Below are 25,063 nucleotides of genomic sequence, written 5' to 3'. Positions count from 1 at the left end.
CATTTTGTGATAATATATTCTTGGAATAAGAGTTTCGAGTGTTTCTCATATTGATGCTTTATGTGGGAATGAGGAGATATTACATACATTTTTGTGTCAATGTATCACTTCCACCATTAAATAATGAAATAATCCGCTCCCAAAAGGTGTCGTGCTCCCGTTAATAACTTTTAGACATATTGACTATGAATTTTCCTTCGATGCCGCCTCCCCCTCCAGCCTGTAGTCCTAAGAATTTCTCGATAATTTATGAGTCTTCACGAGACAGGCCAAACGTGTCACGCATATTAATACTTCAAGTGATTCATAGTCTTGGAGGCGGCGCCGCTCGCAGACACCGTGCACGCTACATGCCATCCGGGCCTCTACCTGACACACACACGTGGGTCAGGGTGCGTCTGGGTGCTCCCTGCAACTCCACAAAGACTCTGAAACGTTATTACCGTAAATCTATTTCATCTTCCTCTCATCTGTGCTCTGTTAGATTCCGTTAATATTGTGCCCCACAATGCATAGATATATTGCATTCCATTTTAGCGTCTTATGCATATGTTGTTTAGTGCACCAGATGCTCTCCAATGTATTTGCATGTAATACATTTCAGAAAACTATCTCTGATGCAGTGTTGTGGTCTTACACTTCCAGACAGAAGAACTACATAATACCAGTGAACAGTGCATCATTGCAAAGAACCGTCTCACACACACACACACACACACACACACACACACACACACACACACACACACACACACACACACACACACATACACACACCACGGTATCACGTCACGCCAATACAGTGCTGGGCAGACCAGACATGAATCACTTCACCGTAACATACCACAGGGGTACGCCAACACACTGAGGAGACGCGCCACTCAACACGATGACCTGCTGATACTTGTTGTTGTTTTTTTTTTTGTTACTGTCCGAATTTCTACGAAACCATACACACTCTGAGAAACAACTTACTGTTTTTATCATGTAATTTCATGTTGGATAAAATAGTGAATCAATAGAGTGACATGCTAAAGGACGCAGTTTCGAGTTAGAAAAAAAAAGAATGCCAGAGTTATCATCTTCTCTCGGTATAAATAATGCAAAATGCCAAGACGCAATATATCCCCAAAGAAAGAAAAGGTGCACTCAGAAAGCAGCACCAGAATTGATAACGCTTTTTGTCTTTCCTTCATACAGTACACAGTTCCGAGAAGCAATCTGCAAGGTGCCTATCCGCCTTTACATTTTGCATTCCCGAAACTCACTCCGATCTGCTGTCACTGTTCATGAGTCCGAAAATCCTTTCTTGACTCGAGCCACTGATAGTGTTGGTCTGATAGTGCCTTGGAGTGTCTGTTGCTCCTGTGGTCTGGTTTTTATCTCAAATTAAACCATGGTAACTGAAGGCGAAGGAGACGAGGAAAAAGGAGCGGGAGAAAAGGGACTGCATGGAGAAGGAGAAACTAGGAAATGGTGGACAGGCTTCTGATGGGTACCTGTCTTTTTGCCAGCCTCCGCCCCCTTTGAGAACCTTCCTAAGCCTGCCCTTCATGATGACCTCCCGAAGAAGGCCTGCCGAGAGCTTAATGAATAGAGCCATCAGGAGCATGACGGGCGTTATTTATCCTTTCTTGGATGTTATCATATTGCCCAATTTATCCCTCTCACTCCGGGAATGGGGGCATTAAAAGTAACCACCCCCTTCCTCTTCTTTGCTCTCTTCCTCTTTTCCCTTGCTCGTCCAGCCCCTCCCAGGGTCATGCTTCCCAAGTCCTTTTTTTGTTCTTTCTTTCTTCCTTCTCTTTTTTCCCTTCCATTCCTCTTTTTTATAACTTCCTCTCCCTCTTACCCATCGACTTTTCCTCCATTTTTTTCCATATCTTCATTTTATTTCCCCCCCACCTCATATTTCTTTACCTTGCAGTTATTCAAGTCATTTTCTTTCTCTTACTTCGCCTCCCCTTGCTCCACCCCCTCTTCTCCTCCTTCTGGGTCTGCTTTAGGCGGTTTGGTTCGAGTTAGTGAATAGAGTCATCAGTGGCGTGGCCGGCTGTGGGGCGTGTCGCCATTATGATAATCACCTGGCGTGGAGGGCACACCGGGCCGCCAGGTAAAGGGGAGGGAGAAGTGCAGGTAGGAAGGTGGACAAGTGAGTCTCAGGTGAACATACGGCTGGTAATCACAGCATGTAGAGGTATTTTCTCATAATGTAGGTGGAGGTAGAATGGCGGTGGGTGTGTAGGTGGGATGGTGATGGCGGCAAGGGTTATGGTAGTATGATGACTAGTATGGTGGAAGGACATTAATGGGGTTGGTAGTGTTACAAGAATAATGGTAATGTTTCGTAAGGTAAAATAAAGTCGATGTTGTTTTAGCTTTTTTGTCACAGTTGTTTGTTAAGAATGAATAGCTATACGCGTGTTTGTAAGGTTTCAAAAATTCTTTCTGAATTTTGTGTATGTCAGATGCGAACATTATTTATATGTAGTTTTTTTGTTTTGTGTCCTTCATTGCATATTACAAATTCATATACTTCTTTTTGCTCCTACGTAGTTCTTTGTTCCCAAGTTGTGTCTAGACCGCACATTTGTTTGCAGTATAGCAGCTGTTTTTCTCTGTCAGGGGTGGAGCCCGAGCCGCCGTTCCTTTAAAGCAATAAAATCAAATGGTTCAATTTGTCATACATGCGGGGTGGGGGCGGACATCAGAGGCTGGCTGCCCATGGAGTTCATGTTTATAACTAATGTAGGTAATTCACCACACCAAATGAACACAGAGAAGGCATGGGGTGTGGCAGAGATGTATAAACAATATGCACACAGCATTCCTAATTCCTACAAGAATATCAGCGTGGAATGCATCTTTCTTCCGGTGAGTTCTCAAGGTTAGCGGCGCTTCTGTTATGACTCCATGGACGTGACGCTTAAGGCGCTGACGCCACCACCGCGTGTGTGATGTAACCGCCAGGAGACACTCGCTGGTTCCTCTCGAGGTAATCAGGGGAGTCGGTTGAGAGTGAATTTGTCCAGTTGCTCTGACGGATAGCGTGCTGTAAGGACATCCGTCAAGTCTTAATGGCCATAGGAATATTATAATTATCCTACATTAAGCAAATACCACCCGTACGGACAAGGGGTTGTAGTCGAGCCGAGGGGTGTAGGCCTAGTCGCCCCGGAGCAACCACACCCGGGAACCAGGCGGTTTTGTGGTTCTGGTCGTGACGCGCAGGAAGCCGGGCGGGGAAGGGGCAGGTAGAGGCGGGAAGGGGCGGAGGACTCAGTTACGTTGCAGGAAATTAGACGGTGGTGATGGTGGCCGCGAAGAATGCTAATAGTGGAAGGTGGGTATATTAAGGGAAGGTAGGCAAGGAGAAGGACAATCTGCTTCCTTATCCTATGGCGCTTGTATTGTTGAGAGTGGAGTTACTTTGGGGGCATAAAGAGATTGTCAACGTTTTATTTAATTTTTGTTCATATAAGACTGCAAGAGATAACATTTTCTATGAGTAGTTTCAGCTACATTGCCTCAAAGGACTGATAAAAAAAATATTAGTATTTTGTCTTTATAAAGCCCACGGTTACACATGTCTGTGAATGCAGGAGCACACACACACACACACACACACACACACGTCTGAAAACGATCAATTTTCACCGGACAAACCCTTGTATGGCTAATACAGTTAATTTAATTTATTCTCATGAACCTGGATTAGAACGTTCAGACTTGCTAACAAGAATATGTTCCAGATCATTAATTTTTATACCTACTGTTCTTTTAGAATTACAAATTCAAACCTGTGGTGGAAAAACCTTTCTTCGCCGACATTTTTTTTTATTAATCATTCTTCTCAGCTTTTGGCTAGAATCGTATTTGCAAGTAAATGGTTTAGCGTGAAATTGGGAACCTTTGCACGGCCACTGACGGCTTTACATTTAACTGATCTCGTACTCCGATCAATAAATGATCAATAATGTGTACGTCAGCAGATATATTATTTTTAGCACAACATTCACTGCAGAAAAACAGTATTAGATTGAAAAATAATGCAGAAAAATAAAGAAATCTGCTTTTGCCTCGTGTTTATCCCACTAGCGGCTAGCCTCTGCCTTTTCCCCTGCCTCCTTCCTCCCTTCCATTCCAATCCTCCCCTCCCACCCAACAGATCCCCACCCACGAATCTGTCTTTTCCCTGATTGGTTCGCTCTTTCTCTGCGGGCATCCACTTCACCAATCAGCAGCCTCGTGTGAGACGCCAAAGCTTTGCCGTTAATCCTGCCGAGTGTGGCCAAAATGGGAAGATTGTTTGAGGGAGGTAAAAAAAAAAAAGTGTATCTAGATTAGTTATGAGGCGCCTTGTTAACCGATGAGTGTTGTGATGAGGTGTCCGTGTGTGTGTGTGTGTGTGTGTGTGTGTGTGTGTGTGTGTGTGTGTGTGTGTGTGTGTTGCATTTTATTTCGCTTCGTAGTTTTTTTTTTTTATTATAAACAATTATATTTGTTTATTATTTCTATCATTGCTAACGTGTTATTTCCTTTTATATTTTTGCATAGTTTTCCATTTTAATTTCATTTCCTTAATTCATACGGATTCGATTATTATTGTTCTAAACCAACATAATTCCTTTTTGCGTTAACACATACATGTATACATACACCAATTATCACTTTTCACACCATGTATTCTTCCGTCTGCACTTCTTATTCCATTCAAAACATTCACACTGTTATTTACCTTATTCATATTTCCCTCTCTCTTGAATGATCTGAGTTTTCCTTTCTATCACCAAGCCCAGAGCGAGTGTCAGCTGTCTTGACTTGCCCTCAGCACCTCGACCTCGAATCAGACTCTCTCCCGCTGTCCAGGAAATTGGAAAACCGACGTTCCCCGTACAAGAGGGAGAATTTATACCCAACGTCTAATGGCCAAAAGAATTGATGATCTATTACCACCGCCACTGTTGGATGGAGGATGGAGTGGTGTTGAGGAGAGGGGCGGACTTCGAGAGGGATGAAAGAGAGAGAGAGAGAGAGAGAGAGAGAGAGAGAGAGAGAGAGAGAGAGAGAGAGAGAGAGAGAGAGAGAGAGAGAGAGAGAGAGAGGTGGGATGTGACTGGAAGACGATGATAAATGAGGAAATAGTAAGAGAGAGAGAGAGAGAGAGAGAGAGAGAGAGAGAGAGAGAATGGTATAATAAGAAAATGAGAGTGGAAGATAGAATGGGAAATGGAGGGACAGAGCAGGAAAGGGAAGACGTAGGGGGTCGAGGGGGGAGGAATAGTGGGGCGGAAGGAGGTTGGGAGCTTTTTCTTTTGACTGAGAGAGAGAGAGAGAGAGAGAGAGAGAGAGAGAGAGAGAGAGAGAGAGAGAGAGAGAATGGTAGCCACTACTCGGACAAATAAATATTTGGTGATTTATGTAAAAAGCTGCCTTGTTTTTATGTTTCGTTTTTGGAAAGATTAATGGACTCCTGAGGAGGATAAGGGAGAGAAGGAGAAAGAGAAGGAGTTCAGATTGCGTGAGAGAGAGAGAGAGAGAGAGAGAGAGAGAGAGAGAGAGAGAGAGAGAGAGAGAGAGAGAGAGAGAGAGAGAGAGAGAGAGAGAGAGAGATATGAAAGGAGAGAGAGAAGGAAATTATTCATATGATTTTCAACATGATTATAAAAAAAAAAAAAAGACTCAATTATTTTATACTTGAATGACTTGTTGAATATTCCTTATGCATTAATTTGCTAAAATGAAATATACCTTATCTTAATTTTCTTACATTGATCAGCCCCTTTCTTGCACGCCTCTTCAGTAAGGCAGCACGAAAATGGAGGTCTGGCGCGGAGACGGCTAGAACTGAAGAACTCCTTTTAACGCTGGTTTTTCAATAGCCGCTCATGTAGCCATTCGTCTTGCTGGCAGCCTCCACCGAGCACGGGAGATAGCAGCCTCTCCGATAACCTCTCCGACCATCAGCGAGAGAGGAGTGTGGGCCGCGGTGGAGAGAGAGAGAGAGAAAGAGACGAGAGGAGGAGGCAGTGGTTGTGAGGGAGGGTTGAAGTGAAGAAGGAGGTTACGGGAGGGTTATGGGGGGATGGGAATGTAGGTGGCGTGTGGGTCAGGACTGCGGTGGAGTCGTGTCTGCTTGCGGTGAAGTGAGGAGAAAGTGGTGTAAGGCAAGGTATAGCTTGAAGCCCCCGGGCCGTCCTTTCACACGGGGTAGAAGTTAGTGGTTAAGGTAGAAACATTTAGAAGAATTATTAGTAAAGTCATATGCGTTACGTGGTGTTGATGTTTTAGCACTTAATCCAGTGAGAGAGAGGGAGTGTCTGTGTGTGAGTATGTGTGTGTGGGAGTGGCGGTCTAGTGTGGGGAATAAAGGTGTGGGGAGCTTTGTGGTTATTGCGGCGTGTTTGTGGCGGAAAGGCTGCACGAAGGTAGAGGCTGGTCCGGGGAGGTGGAGGGGAGGGATGCGAAAGTGGAAGGTGAGGAGGCTGGTGGGTGATAGGAGAGTTGCAGGAGGGCTGGAGAGTCGGCGTAGTGAGGGTATGAGGTCAGGGGTGAAAGTTTTGGGCAATAAAGTAGCGTGGGAGATAAGGAGATAAGAGATAAAGATCCCTCAGAAACGGCATACATGATACATTCGCCTCACTACCCTGAATGTCTGGCAGGGCTCTCAGTGACCTAAAGAACACCCACACCGCATTCACGCAACATGCACACCACACTGACACAACATACATTTCCCTTTTACATGCCAAATTTCACATATTGCTCTCTCTCTCTCTCTCTCTCTCTCTCTCTCTCTCTCTCTCTCTCTCTCTCTCTCTCTCTCTCTCTCTCTCTCTCTCTCTCTCTCTCTCTCTCTCTCTCTCTCTCTCTCTCTCTCTCTCTCTCTCTCTCTCTCTATTACAACTGTCCTTTGCACTTCCTTCTTAGTTCCCACAGTTTGCTCTCCTTCACTCCAGCACACACTCGAACACTTCCTCCTGGGCGATGGAAACACTCAGAAGCGACACTCTTGTAGAAGTGATTAACAACCCTCTCCAAAATTAATGGCACATGAAGGAAGGAAGAAAATAATAAGAGAGCAGTGCAACGCCCCTGTGCCTCTCTTTCCCCTCCAACACCCAACACGCAGCACACGCCCAAACAGGCTCCCCTTTCATATCAGAGCTTGAGTGGCGGTGTTTGGGTTCAATTTTCTGAATCTTCACTCCACTTAAGCCAACTACTTTGCCTAATTACCCAGTGGTCATTAATGATCGTAATTAGATCAAACTACAAATGAGGATCTTTTTTTTTTTTTTTCCAGCCGAGACGAAGAGACGAAACGCCCGTCAGACGTAAATATTAGTGTTCAGTTTAGCGTCATAAATCACAGCCTGGTTGGAAAGATTATTTTTGTTGAGATTATCAGCGGAGGTCTGCAAGGGGAGGCGAGGAAAGGAAGAAGGGAGGGAGGAGGAGGGAGGAAAAGGGAGGGAGGGAAGAGAATGAGAAGGGGAGCGGAGAAAGACTTAGGGTGAGGGGAAAGTGATTACGTATTAGGCAGTGAGAGAAGGGAGTGTTTGAGGAGCAAGAGGCAGGGTAAGGAGGAGGAATATGCAGATACTGGAGCGTGAGGAGGTGCACGACTGCAGCAACCAAGTTAAATTTTACATTCGAGTGGTTTTTTTTTCTTCTCTCTCTCTCTCTCTCTCTCTCTCTCTCTCTCTCTCTCTCTCTCTCTCTCTCTCTCTCTCTCTCTCTCTCTCTCTCTCTCTCTCACATGCACACACAGGTTTGTAAAATGTAGGAATTCCTCTCGATAATTCCACCATGACTTAACGGACTTCTACTTTTTTGTTGACTCACGATCGGTAGGGAGTTTTATTTATTGACTTTTGTCAGTGTAGAATCAAGGCCATAGCGAATATTTGCTCCGTGAAAAAAGATCCTTGTGTGTTGCCAATATGCGAAGAAAAATTAATGTTTGGAGATATTTAGTAGCACTGACATGTAAAAAAATGAGTGATTGCGTTTTTTTTTTTCCATGTTTACTTACCTATCATGTCGGGCTGAGATAGATGTCGCTGATGCTACTCATGAAAAAGTGACCTGATGCATCGTCAACGAAAAATAACCATATCCTATACACATTTCAGTGCCAAGGTCGACAGGGCAGTTTGTCTTTGTCAACTTTGCAGTCGAAGCTTCGAAGCAATTTCCTGAAGCCTTACAACCTCTCTCTCTCTCTCTCTCTCTCTCTCTCTCTCTCTCTCTCTCTCGTGCAATAACAGTTCTTTATAAAGTTAATATTGAACATCTCACTCCTGCTAGTCTCTCAAGCCCCAGCAACAACAGAGGCACATTATTTCTCCTAATCGTCGGCAGGAAGCGTAAAGCCGCCTTGTAACGTAAACTGGAAGGGGGGACCCGAAGGACGCCAGTTGTTAGTCAGATCATAAACAAGTGCGGACTACCTTCTCGTCTCTCTGTCTCATGGGAGGAGGAAGGGAACGAGAGGGAAGAAGAAGCAACCTAATGAGTCTTTAAGAACGGCGTCAAGGAGTCTGGTGTAAGGATCTCTCAAACGGTCGTCAGTGTTCTGTAGGGAGGCAGCGTGCGACGGAAGGGAGACCGGTCTGTGATTTCGTATGTTAAAATATGCAATGAATCACTCGCCTCAGCTCGCATTCCTTCTCTCCCTTCCTTGCCTTGCCGTATCGTCGGGAGCACTTAAGCCGAGCCAGCACAAAAACATTCACCTCACAAAAGAAATGTAAGATCCCAGAGGTCCCCCATTCTTTAAACATTATCTCCGTAATACAAGTGAGGGGGATCTGTTCACCTCTATGCTGGACTGCTGTGGTGGAGGAAACCGAGAGTTGGAAAGGGAAAAGGGAGTCCCGGGGGAGAGGAGAGTATATATGCGATGTGTTTCTCAGGAGACGAAACAATGTGGCAAGCCGAACAAGACTTCTGCCCGAGTAAGTGGAAGTGAAAATAAGTCGGGAAGAGGAACATTAGTGCTCTGAGAGGCTAGACTAGTACTCTTGAGGCCTTGGGTGAGCACCTTGTGTTGTAGCTGAAGGAGGGGCACCAAGAGGTCTCGACGTCGCTGGGGTGTTTATGCAGAGAGGACTGGCAGCGGGAGATGAATGGTCTTGGGGTAGACGGGTGGGAGGAAGGGACGGAGGAGGAAGGGCAGGCGTCGAGGAGACAGAGATGAGAGAAGAAGGGCGGAGGAGAGGAATGCAAGAGAGAGAAAGATGTAGAACAAGAAAACAGGAACCTGAAATGTTACAAAAAACGAGAAGCTCTTCGAAGCAAGAAAAGAGGAGCCTTATATCATCCGGTAAAAAGACTGTCTTCTTTGTGATGTGTAAGTAACGCTGTAGCATTTCCTTGACTTCCCTTAACACAGCAAGTAAACTCAACGACCTACTGGGAGTCTAAAAGTGATTACAAATTCATATGATGATAATATTTAAAAGTTAAGGGTACGAGAAAACAAAAACGCAACGCCACTGAGTCATCATCCTTTTCCTTTTCCTTCCCATTCACGTCTCCTTTCTTTTCTCCTCTTTCTCTGCGTCCCCCTCCCGTTGGCCCACGCTCTGCGGTTTCAACATCCCAAAGTCCTCTTTCTCCCCGTGATGGTCTCACTTAGTCTTGGTCTCTTCCCATTCTCCGCTACAAATCCCTGACGTCCATTTGAGCTAATACAGGCGATGTTCTGCTGTATTGCGCGCGCTTGTGGCCTAACCCCGGGGGATAGTAAGGGATTGTAGACGCCCCCTGCCCCCCTGCATCCTCTCTTGCACGTCCCTAGGGAGGGGGAGCGCGAGGGAGTGCTGGGGATTTGGGGACGTGGTGCAGGGGTGTTGGGAGTGGCGGGGGATCATAGGACGCGGCATGGTGTGCGAGGCGGATGGTAGAAAGGAAGGTGTTTGGAGGAACAGAGGGAGGGAGGGATGGGTGTATTTGTTCATCCTGTTTTTTTTTAGCTCTCTCCCTCTAGTTTGCTTTATTATTATTATTTTTTGCTATTATTATCATTATTATTATTATTATTATTATTATTATTATTATTATTATCATTATTATTATTATTACAACTATTATTATCATTATTTTTGTTATTTTCTTTATCATTCTTGTCTTTTCTTGCTACTACACTACTTCAGCATTATTACTCCTAGAACTAACTCCACTTCACCTACATTTTTCAGAATATGAATGACCATCAAGTAATCAATTAAAGTAAAGCAAAAGCAGTAAACAAAAAAAAAAAAATATTAATCTGCAACAAAAAAAAAAAAAAAAAAAAGCTACGAAGACTTCTCATTTTCCTCGTCACTTATTATGAACATCAATTTTATTCCTTCCAACTCGTGCTCCTTTCATCTTCCCTTTCGTCCCTCTCTCACTCTCCTCATCCCATTACCTCTTCTTCGTATCCCCCCCTCGCGCCCCTCCTCTGAATGCCTCTTCCGCCGCTATCAAAATATTATCCTCAGCCCCAGATCTTCTCGTCCCCCCTTCCCGCCGCCCTTCCATCTCCGCCATATTTGAAATTTTTCCTCGGTAGCCTCAAAGCACCGTGGCATTCGAGCGGATTCCAGTGATGATGATGGCGGCGGCATGAGGAGGGAAGGTGGAGGGAGGGTAGAAGAGGGGAGAAAGAAAGCGAGGGGGAATGAAGGAGAGACAGGAGAACAGAGGGAATGGGAGCAAAGAGTCAAGGAATATTATGGACAGGAAGAAATTATTGTACCAAGAGAGAGAGAGAGAGAGAGAGAGAGAGAGAGATTTTCATGGGAAGTATTGAAATTAACATAAATTGAGTTGGCGATGATATAGTCCGTTTCAGAATGATAGTTAAGCAGGGAGACAGGTGAGGATGAGACAGGACAGAGGACAGAGAGAGAAGAGAGAAGTGAGAGTGAGAAGAGAGATTAATAACATATATGGAGAGAAGAGGAAGAATCTAGCGCTCTCTCATATTTGAAATTCGGATTACTCTCGTCTTGCAATTCTGTGTTTTCTTAATTTTCAAAGCTAGTAAAGTATTCCACTGATTTTCCCTATTTATTTCACTGTACTTCAGACGTAATATAAGTAGGAAAAATGTACTTACGTAGCACTTAACCCGTAGCTTTACATGTTGAGTTCGTTCAAAACCTTCTGCCACTTTTAATAGTGAACGATGTGCAGGGAAAGCAGAGGAAGTATCAGACACAAGAGAGTCAAGAGGAGAAGGGAAGCATGATGATCGTTTAAAAGAATAGATGTAGATGGAGAAAGCATTAGAGAAGGGTGTTATTTAATTGCAGAATGATTTTATGCAGAGAGAGAGAGAGAGAGAGAGAGAGAGAGAGAGAGAGAGCGAGAGGATAAGAGTACAGTGGAAGTCAGAAGGGGAGGTTGACGGAAGAGGATGGAGAAGCAGAGAGAGAGAGAGAGAGAGAGGTTGGCGGGGGTTGAAGGAGGGAGAGAATGGAGTAGGGGGCGCAGTGGCTGGTAACCATGACAACCGGGGTGGCGGCAGGCGGCCCACACGTCCCGGTATGTCAGACGGAGCGGCTGCGAGTGACAGACCAATTTTGCCCGGGATCTGTCCTCGCCACAACTTTCCACGAATTCTTCTTTCTTTACGGTTCTCGCCTCTTTTTTTATATCTTTTTACTTGCTCCAAAAGGGTTTGATCTTTTCAAGGGAGTTTGGTATTTTTTCTTTTTTTTTTGTTGTTTGTACTCATCGAAATGAATCATAATTGCATACTTTCTATATTGTGTTTAGTCGTTCAGTGTTCTGGGTATTTCGGTTGTTTGTTGTCAAAAATGCTCACCTGTGATGAGTTAATAAGCATATAAGTACGTAGGTAAGTTGATTTATTGGACATTCATGCTGAGATTAAAGTTTTCGAGGACTTTTAAAGGATTGCAGAAGACAGACTGATATTACAGCGGACTTCAAGGGCGAGGGACTGAAAGGCAAAGTCCGCTTCACAAGTCCATAAAACGGTTCACACAAGTTCAGTGATGGGGCAAACTTTATTTTTTTTTTTCCTTTTATGGTCAAAGGTTTCTGGCTAGTGTGTGTGTGTGTGTGTGTGTGTGTGTGTGTGTGTGTGTGTGTGTGTGTGTGTGCGCACGTGTCCACCTTTCACTTGTTATTATTAGTACCTAATTACAGAGCGGCATCATAATCACTTCATGAATTAGTAATATCATCATTAACGCCACGGTGGAGAGTGAAACGCTAAACTCAACACAAATATTTACCAATACTCACTGTACTTAAGGAAACACGTGTGCCATTACCATAACATAACCATAACCAGAACATTTTTATTACGCCAATCACCACCATCACCACCGTCACAGGAACATACCACCCCCACCACAGCCACGCCGTCCACAAGCACAGGGCAGGCCAGCATTCCTCCCCTTTCTTATTACAAGTACTGAGTCCCCATAAATCCCGAGCCTCCCTCACGAGCCCCTTTAATATGACGAGGGTGCCAGGCGGAGTGGCTCTCAGGCGTCTCCTCGTGGCTCTCTCCGTCCCTCCCCCTGCTGCTACCCCGCCTCTTCCTCCCCCTCCTCTTCCTCCTCTTCCTCCTCCACCCACTGCCACCACCACCACCACTACCCAGGTTATGAATATCGGCCACATATTTCATTTTCTATCCGTGTTTTTTTTCCCCTCTAGTGCGTATTTTCTTAAGGAATTTTTGCTCAGTTTTTGTTTGTTTGCGCTTTTTATCTGTTTATGTTTTCCTTGAGATGGATTTGTTTGCAAATTAATCATGTTTTCTCTCGTATTTTGCTTTCTTTTACATTTTTCTTCATCTAATCATTTTGTTTCTCAAGCATTCATCAGTTAGTGTTTTTAATATAACTCTAACTCTATATTATTGGACGCGAGAGACGAACCCTTCCGTACACCCTTCGCTATGGTCGTATGTTTTTTCTTTCTCTCCAGGGGGAAGAGGGAGCCGCGGGGTAATAAAGTGGCCGTGATCGGTGTTAATCCTGGTATAAACTCCGCGGAGTCTCGCCTCTTCTCTCCCCTCATTTGTAAACCGGGACGCAAATGGGTTTACCGCTTCTGAATGGCAATAACCCGGGGACCCAATGCCTTTAAAGAATTCATTCCAGTTTAAAATGCCTTCACATCAATTCCTGTCGCTCTCACCCCTTCTCTTTTCTTCTCCTCCCTTTTGCCCTCTACCTCCTTCTTTCGTGGAATGTTTCTTTCTTCTCCCGTTTTTGTTATTTGAAGTTAATACTAAATAGTTCGTGCATATGCGATGGTTACGTAATTCTGTGATTCTTTTTATGTGCAGATGAAATGAGTCAGCACTTTTGTTTCCTTCATTATCATTATTATCTTTTTTTATTCACCATCTCGATTTTTCGTTTCTGGAGAAGGAATTATTATTTTTTCTTTGCAAACTTTTAAATATGCCTTTGTTCCTTCTTCCTTGGTTCTTCTTACAAAGTTTCTCTTCCTTTATCTGCAACTCTTGGACTTTCTTTACCCTTCGTCAAGTTTTCGCCAGAAGAAATTCGTGATGGCTACATTTTGCTTGTTTTCGTCTCCGTAAGCTTCCTGTTTGGTTCCTGGCTTATTGTTCAGGATTTTGTGGTGATCTTCTTTATCCATTATTTTCTTTTCATCACTCCTGGTTGGTGCTTCGTGACGCATGACCGAGCCGACTCACGATATAGGCAACTAGGCATCCATCACAGCGGCCTCAAGACGTAAAGTGAATCACAGTCTAGGAACGTCGGGATCTTTTTCCTGTGTATACATTTTCTGACTTTTTGAGATGCTGGTGGCGTTCTGGAATGGGCTTATGATTTATTGCTTCTGGACGCGGCGGACTGGAACTTCCCGAGCCTTCAGGTCCCGTCAAGTAAAAAGCGGGCACGGGGTTGGTAGGAGACAGTGCCGGGAAAATTGTAAAATTATTAAGAAGTTGGGATGCAAGGGGAGACTCCTGGAAGTTTGCTGTCTGGAGGAAACTTCTCACTCCGAGTTGTGATGGAGGAAAAGCTGACTTGAATTTTGAAAGGATTATTACAAAGATGAATTTACCATGAGATATCCGAGCCAAGTTTTCTTTCCTCATTTTTACTTAATTCGTTCACCTCGGTAATTCTTGAAAATCTCACTACATATGTTCGTCTCACTTTCTTTCATACGGTACTGTACTATACATATTTGTCCTCGCTCATTTTGTCCTTTGTTAAGTTAATTCTTCAAGGATTCCCAGTTCACTATTGCCTTTATCGACCACACTTGCCGGTCTCAATATCGCGCCTGTAACTCTTCTATCAGTCTCTTTATCACAACTGGGGTGGGGGGAGAAATAAAGCCCCACGGGGACACACACTGAGGTAAAGAAGTCGCAGCCAGACGAGGGGCGCCATTGTGTAGCGTCAACAATAAGCTGGGCTGAGGCCGGCCCGAGCAGCTGGACTGGGTTGCCAATACCGCGGCAGCCGCCACTGCTCCTGCCTCGCCTGACTCCTCACTCTTTCCTACACGTTTATAAATATTTTCCTCTGCCTATTTTTTGGTAATGCCTCTGTGGCCTTGATTTGTTTCTCTCTTTTCTTTACTATTTTTTTGAGGAGGGAGGATTTATTCATGATTTATCTAGTAGTTTTTTTTTTTTTTTTTTGTGTGTGTGTGTGCATGTTTGTAAGATATTACACTTTTTTTTTATCCTATGTCTTATATTTCATTATTTCACAAAGACTTTTTTTTTTTTTTGGTTGCTTTGTATGCTTTGTATTGACTAATATAAATCTTTTCCTATAGAGGTGAAAAATGTGAGTGTTGATTTCAATATCTTGTTAATGAAGATTGTTTCCTTATTCACCAAAAAAATCACCGGCAGCAAAACTTTACTTCCCCTCACATGCTGGAGCCACAAATCCGCGCAGGGGCGTCGCGTTGCCCCGACTTCCTCCGTCAGCAGATAGGCGTCGTGTCAGGGGAGGGAGCAGGCGTCTCACCACACCCTCACCTCCATTTGTCATCATCATTTTCTCCTCCTTCCCTTCTTTCTTCTCTTTCATCTATTTATCAGCCAACCTTACACGTCTCCTTCGGCACGCTCGACATCAGCAATTATTGTAATGGACTAGATTTTTCTTTTTGGCTAAGAGAGAGAGAGAGAGAGAGAGAGAGAGAGAAAGTTTTCTTCAACCTTATTTAAAGGCAATAGATACTTTACTTTTATATCCTTTTTGTTTCTTTTCTTCCATTCCTTCTTTTACTCTACCACCATCCTCCTCCTCCTCCTCCTCCTCCTCCTCCTCCTCCTCCTCCTCCTCCTCCCTCTCTTTCTCCTTCTCTCCTTCTCCTCCTCCCTGTCACCGTCGTCCGCTATCTATTTTGGATCCCTCGTTTTCGTCACTTGATTTATGTGACCCGATGAAGGTTCCAATGTTTTTCTTATCGCCTCTCGCTGTGGCTGGAACTTTTAGATGTGGGAATCGGCAGACCTTTATGATCTTTAAATGTTTGTTTTGGTTATCGTTCTACAAATTATCAAACACTAACTATAAATAAACTTAAGGAATATTTAAAAACTTAGTGATATGAGGTTTTTTTTTCTGTTGTGAATGTAAGATTATGATCTCAGTTAGTGTTCCAACGGCGTCTACTTGCTTCGTTAAACATGGCAATAGGTGTAGTAGTACGTGAGGGAGAATAACGAGGAGTAGAGACGGTGTGATGAAGGAGGAGAACGAACAGGGAGCAAGGGAGAAAAGGAGTAAGAAGATGAAGTGTGAGTAAAAAGAGGGCGGCGTCAGAGCTGCCAAGTCGAGCGGCTCTTCTCCGTGTCGCCGGACCGTGGCGCTGCATGTATACCGCCTTAGGACAGCCAGCCACCAGGTGTTTGTCATTCTCAGTGTACAGGTGAAGGTAATTAGGGCCATTATTCATCCCGTCGCGTCTCACCCTGCGTCTCTGATTACATTTTTCTCCATTACCTCAGTAAGACCTGTCGGCGATTATTTCGATTTCCCGGTTAAAGGACTGATGAAGGGCACTTGGGGGTTAATTACAAGTGAAAGGGAGTCTCCAGGTACACAGGGAAGAGCGGGAGGAAGGAAGTAAGCTCAGCGGTGTCTTGGAAGGTGGTAAGGTGGTTAGTGTTCCCGTCACATGTGTAGCGTGCACAGGGTTCGTGACTAAGAAAGGTGAAGAGGAGGAGCTTCGGTGGCTAGTTTTTTATTGTGCTTTCTCAGGGAGAGGAATGGAGGAGGTGGGGGCGTGGCATAGAGTAATGAGCAAGAGGAATGTGCTGCGAATTAAATTACTTAGAAGGTGTATTGCGTTCCAGACACTGAAGTAGATTAAACCAAGTGATGATGAATGAAAACCTCACAAAGAAAGAAATGATGGAAAGCAAAGAAGAAAAAAATACATTAGCAGTAGAATGATAAACGGAAATGGAATGAACAAAGTGTGATTAGTTTTACAATAAAAAGAAAAGACGTCTGCGTTAACAAAGAGCAAAAGAAACGCGTCAAATCAAAATCCATATGAAAAAATAAGAATAAAGAAACAAGAGTGAGTCCGGCGCCACAAGACCACACAAAGACGCTTTTATTTTTCATGAGTTTTTTTTTTTTTTTATCATTTCTTGCGTCGTGTACGTGTGCGTGTGTCTGTCCTCCCTCCCTTTGTCACTTTGTCTGCACACACCCCGGTGAAGCTTCTTAATCACTCTGAAACGTAAATACCACGTTAGCTCGCCTCGTTGCCTTTGAGGGGTGTGGCTTGGGAGCATGGGAGTGATGGCGACGGGTGATGGCTGACAGGGTTGCTGAGGAAGGCTGACAGTCGCTGGTAATAGAAGACACTCATGGTGGAAAAGAATCTTGCCATATCTTTAATGGTTTTATCTTTCTGTACTGACAATAGAGAGCGAGAGAGAGAGAGAGAGAGAGAGAGAGAGAGAGAGAGAGAGAGAGAGAGAGAGAGAGAGAGAGAGAGAGAGCTACTGAAGCCACAGACGGTCAAACTGATAGAAAGGTAATTCTGAAAAAAATAAAAAAAATTTATATATATATATATATATATATATATATATATATATATATATATATATATATATATATATATATATGTATATACTGTATATATATATAGTCTTTCAAGGTCAAAGGAAAGTATTGATCAGAAGATTCTAATTACTGAAAAGAGATATTTCAATGTGAATAATTATTTCGGTCAATATAATGTCCCACACTTTTCGTAAACACAACCTCTTGATAAGACTTTAAATTTTTATCATTAATGTTATTGCAGTTGGTTATTTTTTATGCAAATTAACATATGCTTCCTTCATTTTTTAATATTCTTATCTCGACGGTGTAAGAACAATCCACATTCAGCTCCGGAAGAAGGAAAATAATGGCTTTAATAAACCACCGGAAACGAGAGTGATTACGCTAAAGGAAGGTGATTACCGTGATGTTAATGGCCAACACCACCCAGGTCACACACACACACACACACACACACACACACACACGCCCGATAGCTCAGTGGTTAGAGCCAGAGGACCGGGGTTCGATTCCCCTGCCGGGTGGAGATATTTGGGTGTGTCTCCTTTCACGTGTAGCCCCTGTTCACCTAGCATTGAGTAGGTACGGGATGTAAATCGAAAAGTTGTGACCTTGTTGTCCCGGTGTGTGGAGTGTGCCTGGTCTCAGGCTTATCCGAAGATCGGAAATAATGAGCTCTGAGCTCGTTCCGTAGGGTAACGTCTGGCTGTCTCGTCAGAGACTGCAGCAGATCAAACAGTGAAACAAACAGTGAAACACACACACACACACGCACACACACACACACGTACACACACATACACTCAGGCAAACATACACTGACACACACACACACACACACACACACACACACACACACACACACACACACACACACACACACACACACACACACATATCTAAGTTTGTTGCAGTGAGCTGTCTCGATCATCAATTTAAAAGTATTAGATTAATATATTAACACCAACTATTACATTTAATGAATGAAAAAAAATTGTTTGTAAGTTTATCTTAAATTCGTTAGTTTACCTATTTGTTTGTTCCTGTTTGATTTGCGTAACTTGTTTGGAAGATACAGAGCATATTGGGGAACACCTGGCCGACACACCTGCTTTGCCTCAACACACATGTGGAGCAGGTGTGTGGGTCGGGAGTGCTCGTAACACCTGCGTCGATCAGCATCATGTGTGGCATACGAGAATAAAAAAGTAAGCAATGTGTAAAATTAGACATGGAAAGGGCGGGAAAGTTTTGACTTCTATATATATTCTCTCTTGAAACCCACAAATATTTCTCCCTCCTCTATCTGACTTTCACGAAACTCTTTTCTTATATATCTACTATTTTTTTTCCCTATGTTTGCTTTTGTTTCCCTCCCTTCACTCTTTTTCCTTCTCCAAAAAATCTTACTTCATTCCCAGGTCCCTTGCAGACATTTTCTAGATATTGTTTTCATTCACCGCATCTCGCTGCTGCCGCCTCGCTCGAGTGGCATCGATACAGGATTGAACGGTTCAACAACTTTGCTTCTCATTCCTCAGAAAAGAAAAAGAAAAAAAAAATCATAAAAAAAACAATCTGACAACACATAACTATATATATTTTTCTGTGTGTGTGTGTGTGTGTGTGTGTGTGTGTGTGTGTGTGTGTGTGTGTGTGTGTGTGTGTGTGTGTGTGTGTGACAGATCGTTCTATTTCCTGTATTTTTTTTTTCTATCTTTGTTCGACATCATACACAAGTCTTCATTGTCATTTTTGTGTTCTATCGTGCCACAGTATTTTTTTCATTCTTATCCGTGTACCACTGCATACAAATTTTGTCATTTTAATTTTTGAATAGTTGATATGAGTGCTGTTGATAATTTTCACTTAATTATATACGCTTTTTTATGTTGTTACCTTTATTCAAGATATAAAGATGGAGAGTCCAAAGAAAGACAGCAAAAGATAAAAAAAAAATGGGAAGAAAGATAAAGATAAAGATTAACTGTAAAAAATCATGAAAAACTTTAGAAGTAAATCGACCTTGATGTACAGAAGAAAAAGAAAAGTATCTGAGACAAAAAAAAAAATAAAGACTAAGATAAGACGAAAAAAAAAAAGAAAATAGTTGTAATGAAAAAAAATAGATAAAGACGTGGATAAGATAGAGCGCTAGATGAAGAGCGGAGGTGATATAAGACGACACTCATTTGTCAAGGGGTGACCTTCAGGCACTTCCACGACAGTAATGGAGGCTTTCCCTACCCCTACACGCTCTCCCCTCGCGCCGCCCCTAACTCTCTCTCTCTCTCTCTTTCTCTCTCTCTCTCTCTCTCTCTCTCTCTCTCTCTCTCTCTCTCTCTCTCTCTGCTTTTCTTTCATTTTCGATATTCATTTCCCCTCGTCTCCTTCTCTCTTTCTTTCCTTCTCCCTCCTGCCTCTCCCTTTCCTCTTCCTGCTCCACACTAATGTCCTTCCTGTGTTCGTCTTCCCACCCTCCGTCGCTCCCTGTTTCCTTTTATATCTTACTTGTATTCTCGTGTATTTTTTTTTTGTTTCGTTCGTTTTTTCCTCGCACTTGTTTCTTTACTCCCCTGTAATTTTATCGTTCCTCGGACAAATAAACTTTAGTTTGACGTAATCAATTGACGATAAGCGTGTACTGAGAAGCTTGTTCAGAATTTCGTGGTAAAATGAAAGAAAAGAAGATATTTGGGCAGGGAAAAAGGAGGACGAGGACTTGTGGAGGCGATGCGGGTGTTTGGGACGAGCCTCAGATCTTGGGGAAGACCTTCCAATCCCCTCTTATGACAGATGGCTTTCCTGACGCCAGCCAGAGCAATGCATGGACGGCCGATGCGTGCCGCGACGTGTGGACCATCAGGGCGGCGGCGGCGGTGGTGGTGGTGGTGGTGGTGGTGGTGGTGGTGGTGGTGGTGGTGCTGGCGATCGTGATGGTGTTGGTGGTATAGGATGGTTATAATATGATTTAAATGAATAATTTATTTGAAATTTTGTCCATTAAAGGTAAAAATACAAATAATTTTGACTATAAGCACACACACACACACACACACACACACACACACACACACACACACACACACACACACACACACACACACACACACACACACACACACACACACACACACACACACACACACACACACACACACACACACACCAATTCTTTCTCCTCCTCCACTTCTTCCTCTTCACACTCTCACCACAATCAATAAAGTGAATCATAATATGGGCCTCGTGTTATCACCACTTTCTCACCTTATCTCTCCTCCCACAGGTACGTGATCGATGGCTGGCCCGTGACTGGCGGTACTCTGATTGACAGGTAACGTAATTAAGGAACTCAGGCGAAGCGTTCCTCCACGGGGCGGGTCAAATAATTTTACAGGGAATTGGTTCCTCTCGCGTGCAGTACTAGGGAAGGGTTATTTATGTCGATTTCTTGTTAATTGATTTGATTTTACATTGTCCAGATATGGGTTACGCTGTGTGTGTGTGTGTGTGTGTGTGTGTGTGTGTGTGTGTGTGTGTGTGTGTGTGTGTGTGTGTGAAACCAATCGAATACCGTTCTATAATGTAGCGGTAAATTTTCTTACCATTCGTTAATTACTCGTGTCCGCAACAATTATGAGTTACTTTACTACCTGCGGCGTCCTCCCGCCCTTCAGCCACTACCCTGGAGGCGGCCCCGCTCCTGCCTGCCCTGTGGTGCTGGCGGCGGGCCTGACGTGGCCGCCGAAGGTCCCCGGTCGCCCTAGGAGTGTTGAGAGGTTACACCCATAAATATTAAGGGGGAACGTCTCCCCTGACAGGCAACTCCCCCTCGGCTTCCCCTCTCACAATGGACACCCCCTCCATCCCCTCCCCTCCCAAGTCGCCCAAGCCTCCCAGAACGGCAGCTGAGTTAGTGTTGCCGACTCGCTTTCTCCTTTTTTTTTTTTTTTTATGTGCTCCTCCCCTCCGACGATACTCCCGCGCGTCAGAATTACCTCTCGGGACCTCCTCCTCTGGAACTTCCCTCCTCTCCACCCTGCCTCCCTGCCTCCTTCTGCCACCTCCACCTTTGCTAGAGTCACCAGGTGTGTCGAGCTGTTGAGTGCTGGAGAGAGAGAGAGAGAGAGAGAGAGAGAGAGAGAGAGAGAGAGAGAGAGAGAGAGAGAGAGAGAGAGAGAATAGAAATCTAGGAAGGATTCTCCTCTAAGTTCATTAGTGCTGCGCCCCTCCTCTCTCTCTCTCTCTCTCTCTCTCTCTCTCTCTCTCTCTCTCTCTCTCTCTCTCTCTCTCTCTCTCTCTTTTCACAACACCCTCCCACACTCAGGCTCTGCGTCCCCCTTTTCAGTTTCTCATACTCTTCCCTCCCGATTATGCTCCCCTATCTTCCTCTCCCCAGGCAGCTCCCTGTAGGTGGTCCCTCCCCTCGTGACACTGTTAGGGACAACTTTTATGAATTAGTTCGCTCAGCCAAACAATGGAGAGACAGAGAATAGTCAGGACAAAGCAGTTGGTCTCGCTCGTCGACTGCGGAGGATGGAAATGTAAAATGGTTTGTGTTTATGATAATTAGCATCGATTCCAATACGTCTGTATCGCGGTGACTGTGAGGGAAGGCCTCACTGGACGCGTCCCTTGAGCCAGCTGGATGCTACAGTATTTCATAACGTTCACTGCAAACTCCTATGTTTTAGAAGACTATTTTGCCGATATTCTGGTCACAGTCCCGTTTCAAAATGGGCTGATATGAGTAATCGTTCCTCTGAATTGAAATTGGGTGTAATTTTGCTTTTCTCCAGCAGCTTCGCTTTAAAGGGATTTTTGTGCATCTTTCCATCCATTCAGATGTCAAAAAATACCTAAAAGTATCGCAGCATTCGTACTCTGAAAGGTCAATGCACCAGTATGCCATTTTCATTCATGGAAAAAATATAAACGCCACAGTCAGAAAGAAAAAAAATAGCAACAAAACGTTTCAATAGAGAGCGAGACAGCCCGGCGGATAGCTGCAGCACCGGTCTGGTCTGGCTTCCTTCTCCTGGCCCCCGTTGCAGTGCCGCTGATGAGTAGGAGGGGCGACTGCTTCCGTGAAATGACTTTGCCACGGCGTGCAGTTAGCAATGAGAAGTCCTCAGGGTAGATGAGGACTCTTGTCACACAGTACTTGTTCTAATTATGTGTTAGAGAGTTGTACAAAAGATCGAGGAATGAGAAATGGAGGGTTCTCTGAAGGGTGTCTTCTGGTGGTTTTCAAGTGTGTGTACAATGTATGTAATTATCATTTTGTTATTTCACTTTAGCTACATCCTGCATCGCGCGTGCCTACCGTTTCCTTTGCGTGCCATAATGTGTGTTACTGGTCGAGTGATTGAGTTGCTGCGGGTTGCTTGGGGTCGTCCCCATCACTTAGAGGGTCCCCACACTCCTTGAGTCAATTATCTGTGGAGAGAGAATTGTTGACCTTGTGATATTGTATTCTCTAACAGCTGCGTGAATTTATGGCACACTTACTTCCGAGTCACGTCCATGTGCGTATATACGAAATGGATTGCAACCATACACATACCCAAGCATCCCGTTCAGCGTACTCACGGGCAAACAGGAGACCATAGCCGACCGTAAATCAACGAGTTACTGTCGTTCCGCGAAATGTATGCAGCACGAAACCTAATACAGAAAATTGGTGGTTGGGAAATACTGGTCTTGTTAAACAGTTCGAGGGAAGACTATTAATTGTTACCTTAGTCGAGGGGAGGTAATCTGTCACTCCTGCCTGGCTGTGTTTACATTCTATCTTTATGCTTGGCCATCTGTTTGTCTGGTGGAATGACTTAAAACGTACATCTCGGGAAGATAAATGTTAACTAACCTTTAATTTAGTGTCTGGTCTCATGTAGGAACGGGGCTGAAGGATTCTTTTGAGTAACCCGTCGCCTCCTCTCGGTCCGCCTAAAGAGGAGAGATAAAAAAAATAACTTACTTTTGTGTGTCAGTCTCGATTATCTGACGGTGTTGCGTAACTAAAGGGGTTATGGTTGAAAGGGATGTTCTTAGATGGTGTTGAAATATTGACGTTTGTTTAAAAGTTTGCCAGAAAAGTACCATTGTTTTGTCTGAGGAAAGAAAAAATAAAAAGTATGAATAATCTCTAGGTGCAATGACGTCAGACGAACAACAATCAAGGGTTACCCATTTTTTTTTCAAACGTGTGTGTGTGTGTGTGTGTGTGTGTGTGTGTGTGTGTGTGTGTGTGTGTGTGTGTGTGTGTGTGTGTGTGTGTGTGTGTGTGTGTGTGTGTGCAGTTCGTGCAGTTGGCCGCTCCACGGCCGATGCTGGCTCTCCCCAAAAGGTTTCCATCCGTTTCTACTGTCTCCCGTGCCAGGCTCCGCCCCCTCCCCAGTACAGCAACGCCTTCGAGGATCCCCTTGTGTGGCGTCCATCAGTCGCATTACTGATTTTCTTGTAATTTCCATTGTGTAATGACATGCCCACATCAAATTATGATGTATCACATGGCAAGGGAGAAGAAAGGGTTAAGTGCGCTTCCTCATCAGTCTGGGTTTATGAATGAAGCGCTTACATCCATAATGTTAGACCAAGGACCATCACTAGCAAGACACTGACAATAAGAAAGACTTCCTTGGCGAATTCCCCATTAAGCAGCCTTTGTGGCTGAAAGCATAAAGCTTTTCATCGTAGACTGTGGTGAGTCCTTTGATTTTGCATAGATTTCGAGCCTTGTAGTAATGTAAGATGTGGCCCGTGCCTCCGCGGGACAGAGGGGCGTACGAGACTATAATCTAGGTGCCGTGGTGGACGTTGGCTAAAGTTGATAAAGTGTCACACAGATATTGTGCGAGGGAGGGGAGTGCGGGGGGCCGGGATGTGCTGATGAGTTATTGTTAGGAGGAGGGAGCGTCGCCGCCTCTCGCGACGCCCCTTGTGTTGTTTGATCAAGGGATCGTGACGCTCCAGGAGCTGCCACCTCCCTTGCCCTCACTCCAGACCTCGTGTTGACTCTTCGTATTGTGCCTTACACACACACACACACACACACACACACACACACACACACACACACACACACACACACACACACACACACACACACACGGGCAAGCGCGCATGCAGACAGGCGCGTCCGCACGCAGACACTGGCGGTCGCCCACGCAAGAAAGCATTCAAACACAAACATCCATTTCAAATCAGAAAAACCACAGAGCCAGTGTTGAATTTCTCTTTTTTTCTTTTACAAAATGAAATGTATGGGATGTCATTTGCAATTTTTTATCTTCAAACTTTCTTAGAATACCCTATCAGCTATTTAACGTATTTTTGTATTGTCTTAAAATCCCCCATTTATTCTCTCTCTCTCTCTCTCTCTCTCTCTCTCTCTCTCTCTCTCTCTCTCTCTCTCTCTCTCTCTCTCTCTCTCTCTCTCTCTCTCTCTCTCTCTCTCTCTCTCTCTCTCTCTCTCTCTCTCTCTCTCTCTCTCTCTCTCTCTCTCTCTCTCTCTCTCTCTCTCTCTCTCTCTCTCTCTCTATATATATATATATATATATATATATATATATATATATATATATATATATATATATATATATATATATATATATATATATATATATATATATATATATATATATATATATATATATATATATATATATATATATATATATATATATATATATATATCGTGACTATTTTGTGCAGTGCATGATGCATGGTGTGAATTCATGCTACCGCTAGTTTCATCTCTCACTGAAGAATTTGACTGTGAGTGATCACAGATTGATCTTCTGTCGTGCTGAGTAAAAAAGATGGTTGATTATCAGAATGTTCTTAGGTATTTGTTGAATTAAATCACGGTAAATTTCTTTATACGTTTTTAATATTGCCAATGAAAAATGTTACATTTTTTATACTGGTTTTAATGTTCGGGTGGCTGGAAGTAAAGAGGATAAAATTGTTTGTTAACTTCA

The 25,063-nt window shown here is 43.9% G+C and overlaps 1 protein-coding gene and 1 long non-coding RNA gene across 17 annotated transcripts in view; one reads left to right on the top strand and one right to left on the bottom strand.

The window, feature by feature from the left end:
• LOC123499346 (homeotic protein ultrabithorax-like) overlaps positions 1-25,063 on the top strand; it is an 817,282-nt gene that overhangs the window by 702,056 nt on the left and 90,163 nt on the right. The gene's annotated exons all lie outside the window — the stretch shown is intronic.
• LOC123499349 overlaps positions 1-25,063 on the bottom strand; it is an 89,467-nt gene that overhangs the window by 40,590 nt on the left and 23,814 nt on the right. Inside the window, exon 2 of the long non-coding RNA XR_006672957.1 lies at positions 22,948-23,027. This is a non-coding gene — a long non-coding RNA (uncharacterized LOC123499349). The remainder of the gene's footprint in view (positions 1-22,947; positions 23,028-25,063) is intronic.

Source organism: Portunus trituberculatus, chromosome 49 (genome assembly GCF_017591435.1).
Source record: "Portunus trituberculatus isolate SZX2019 chromosome 49, ASM1759143v1, whole genome shotgun sequence".
Taxonomy (NCBI): Eukaryota; Metazoa; Arthropoda; class Malacostraca; order Decapoda; family Portunidae; genus Portunus; species Portunus trituberculatus.
This window is presented reverse-complemented; position numbering and strand designations above follow the sequence as displayed.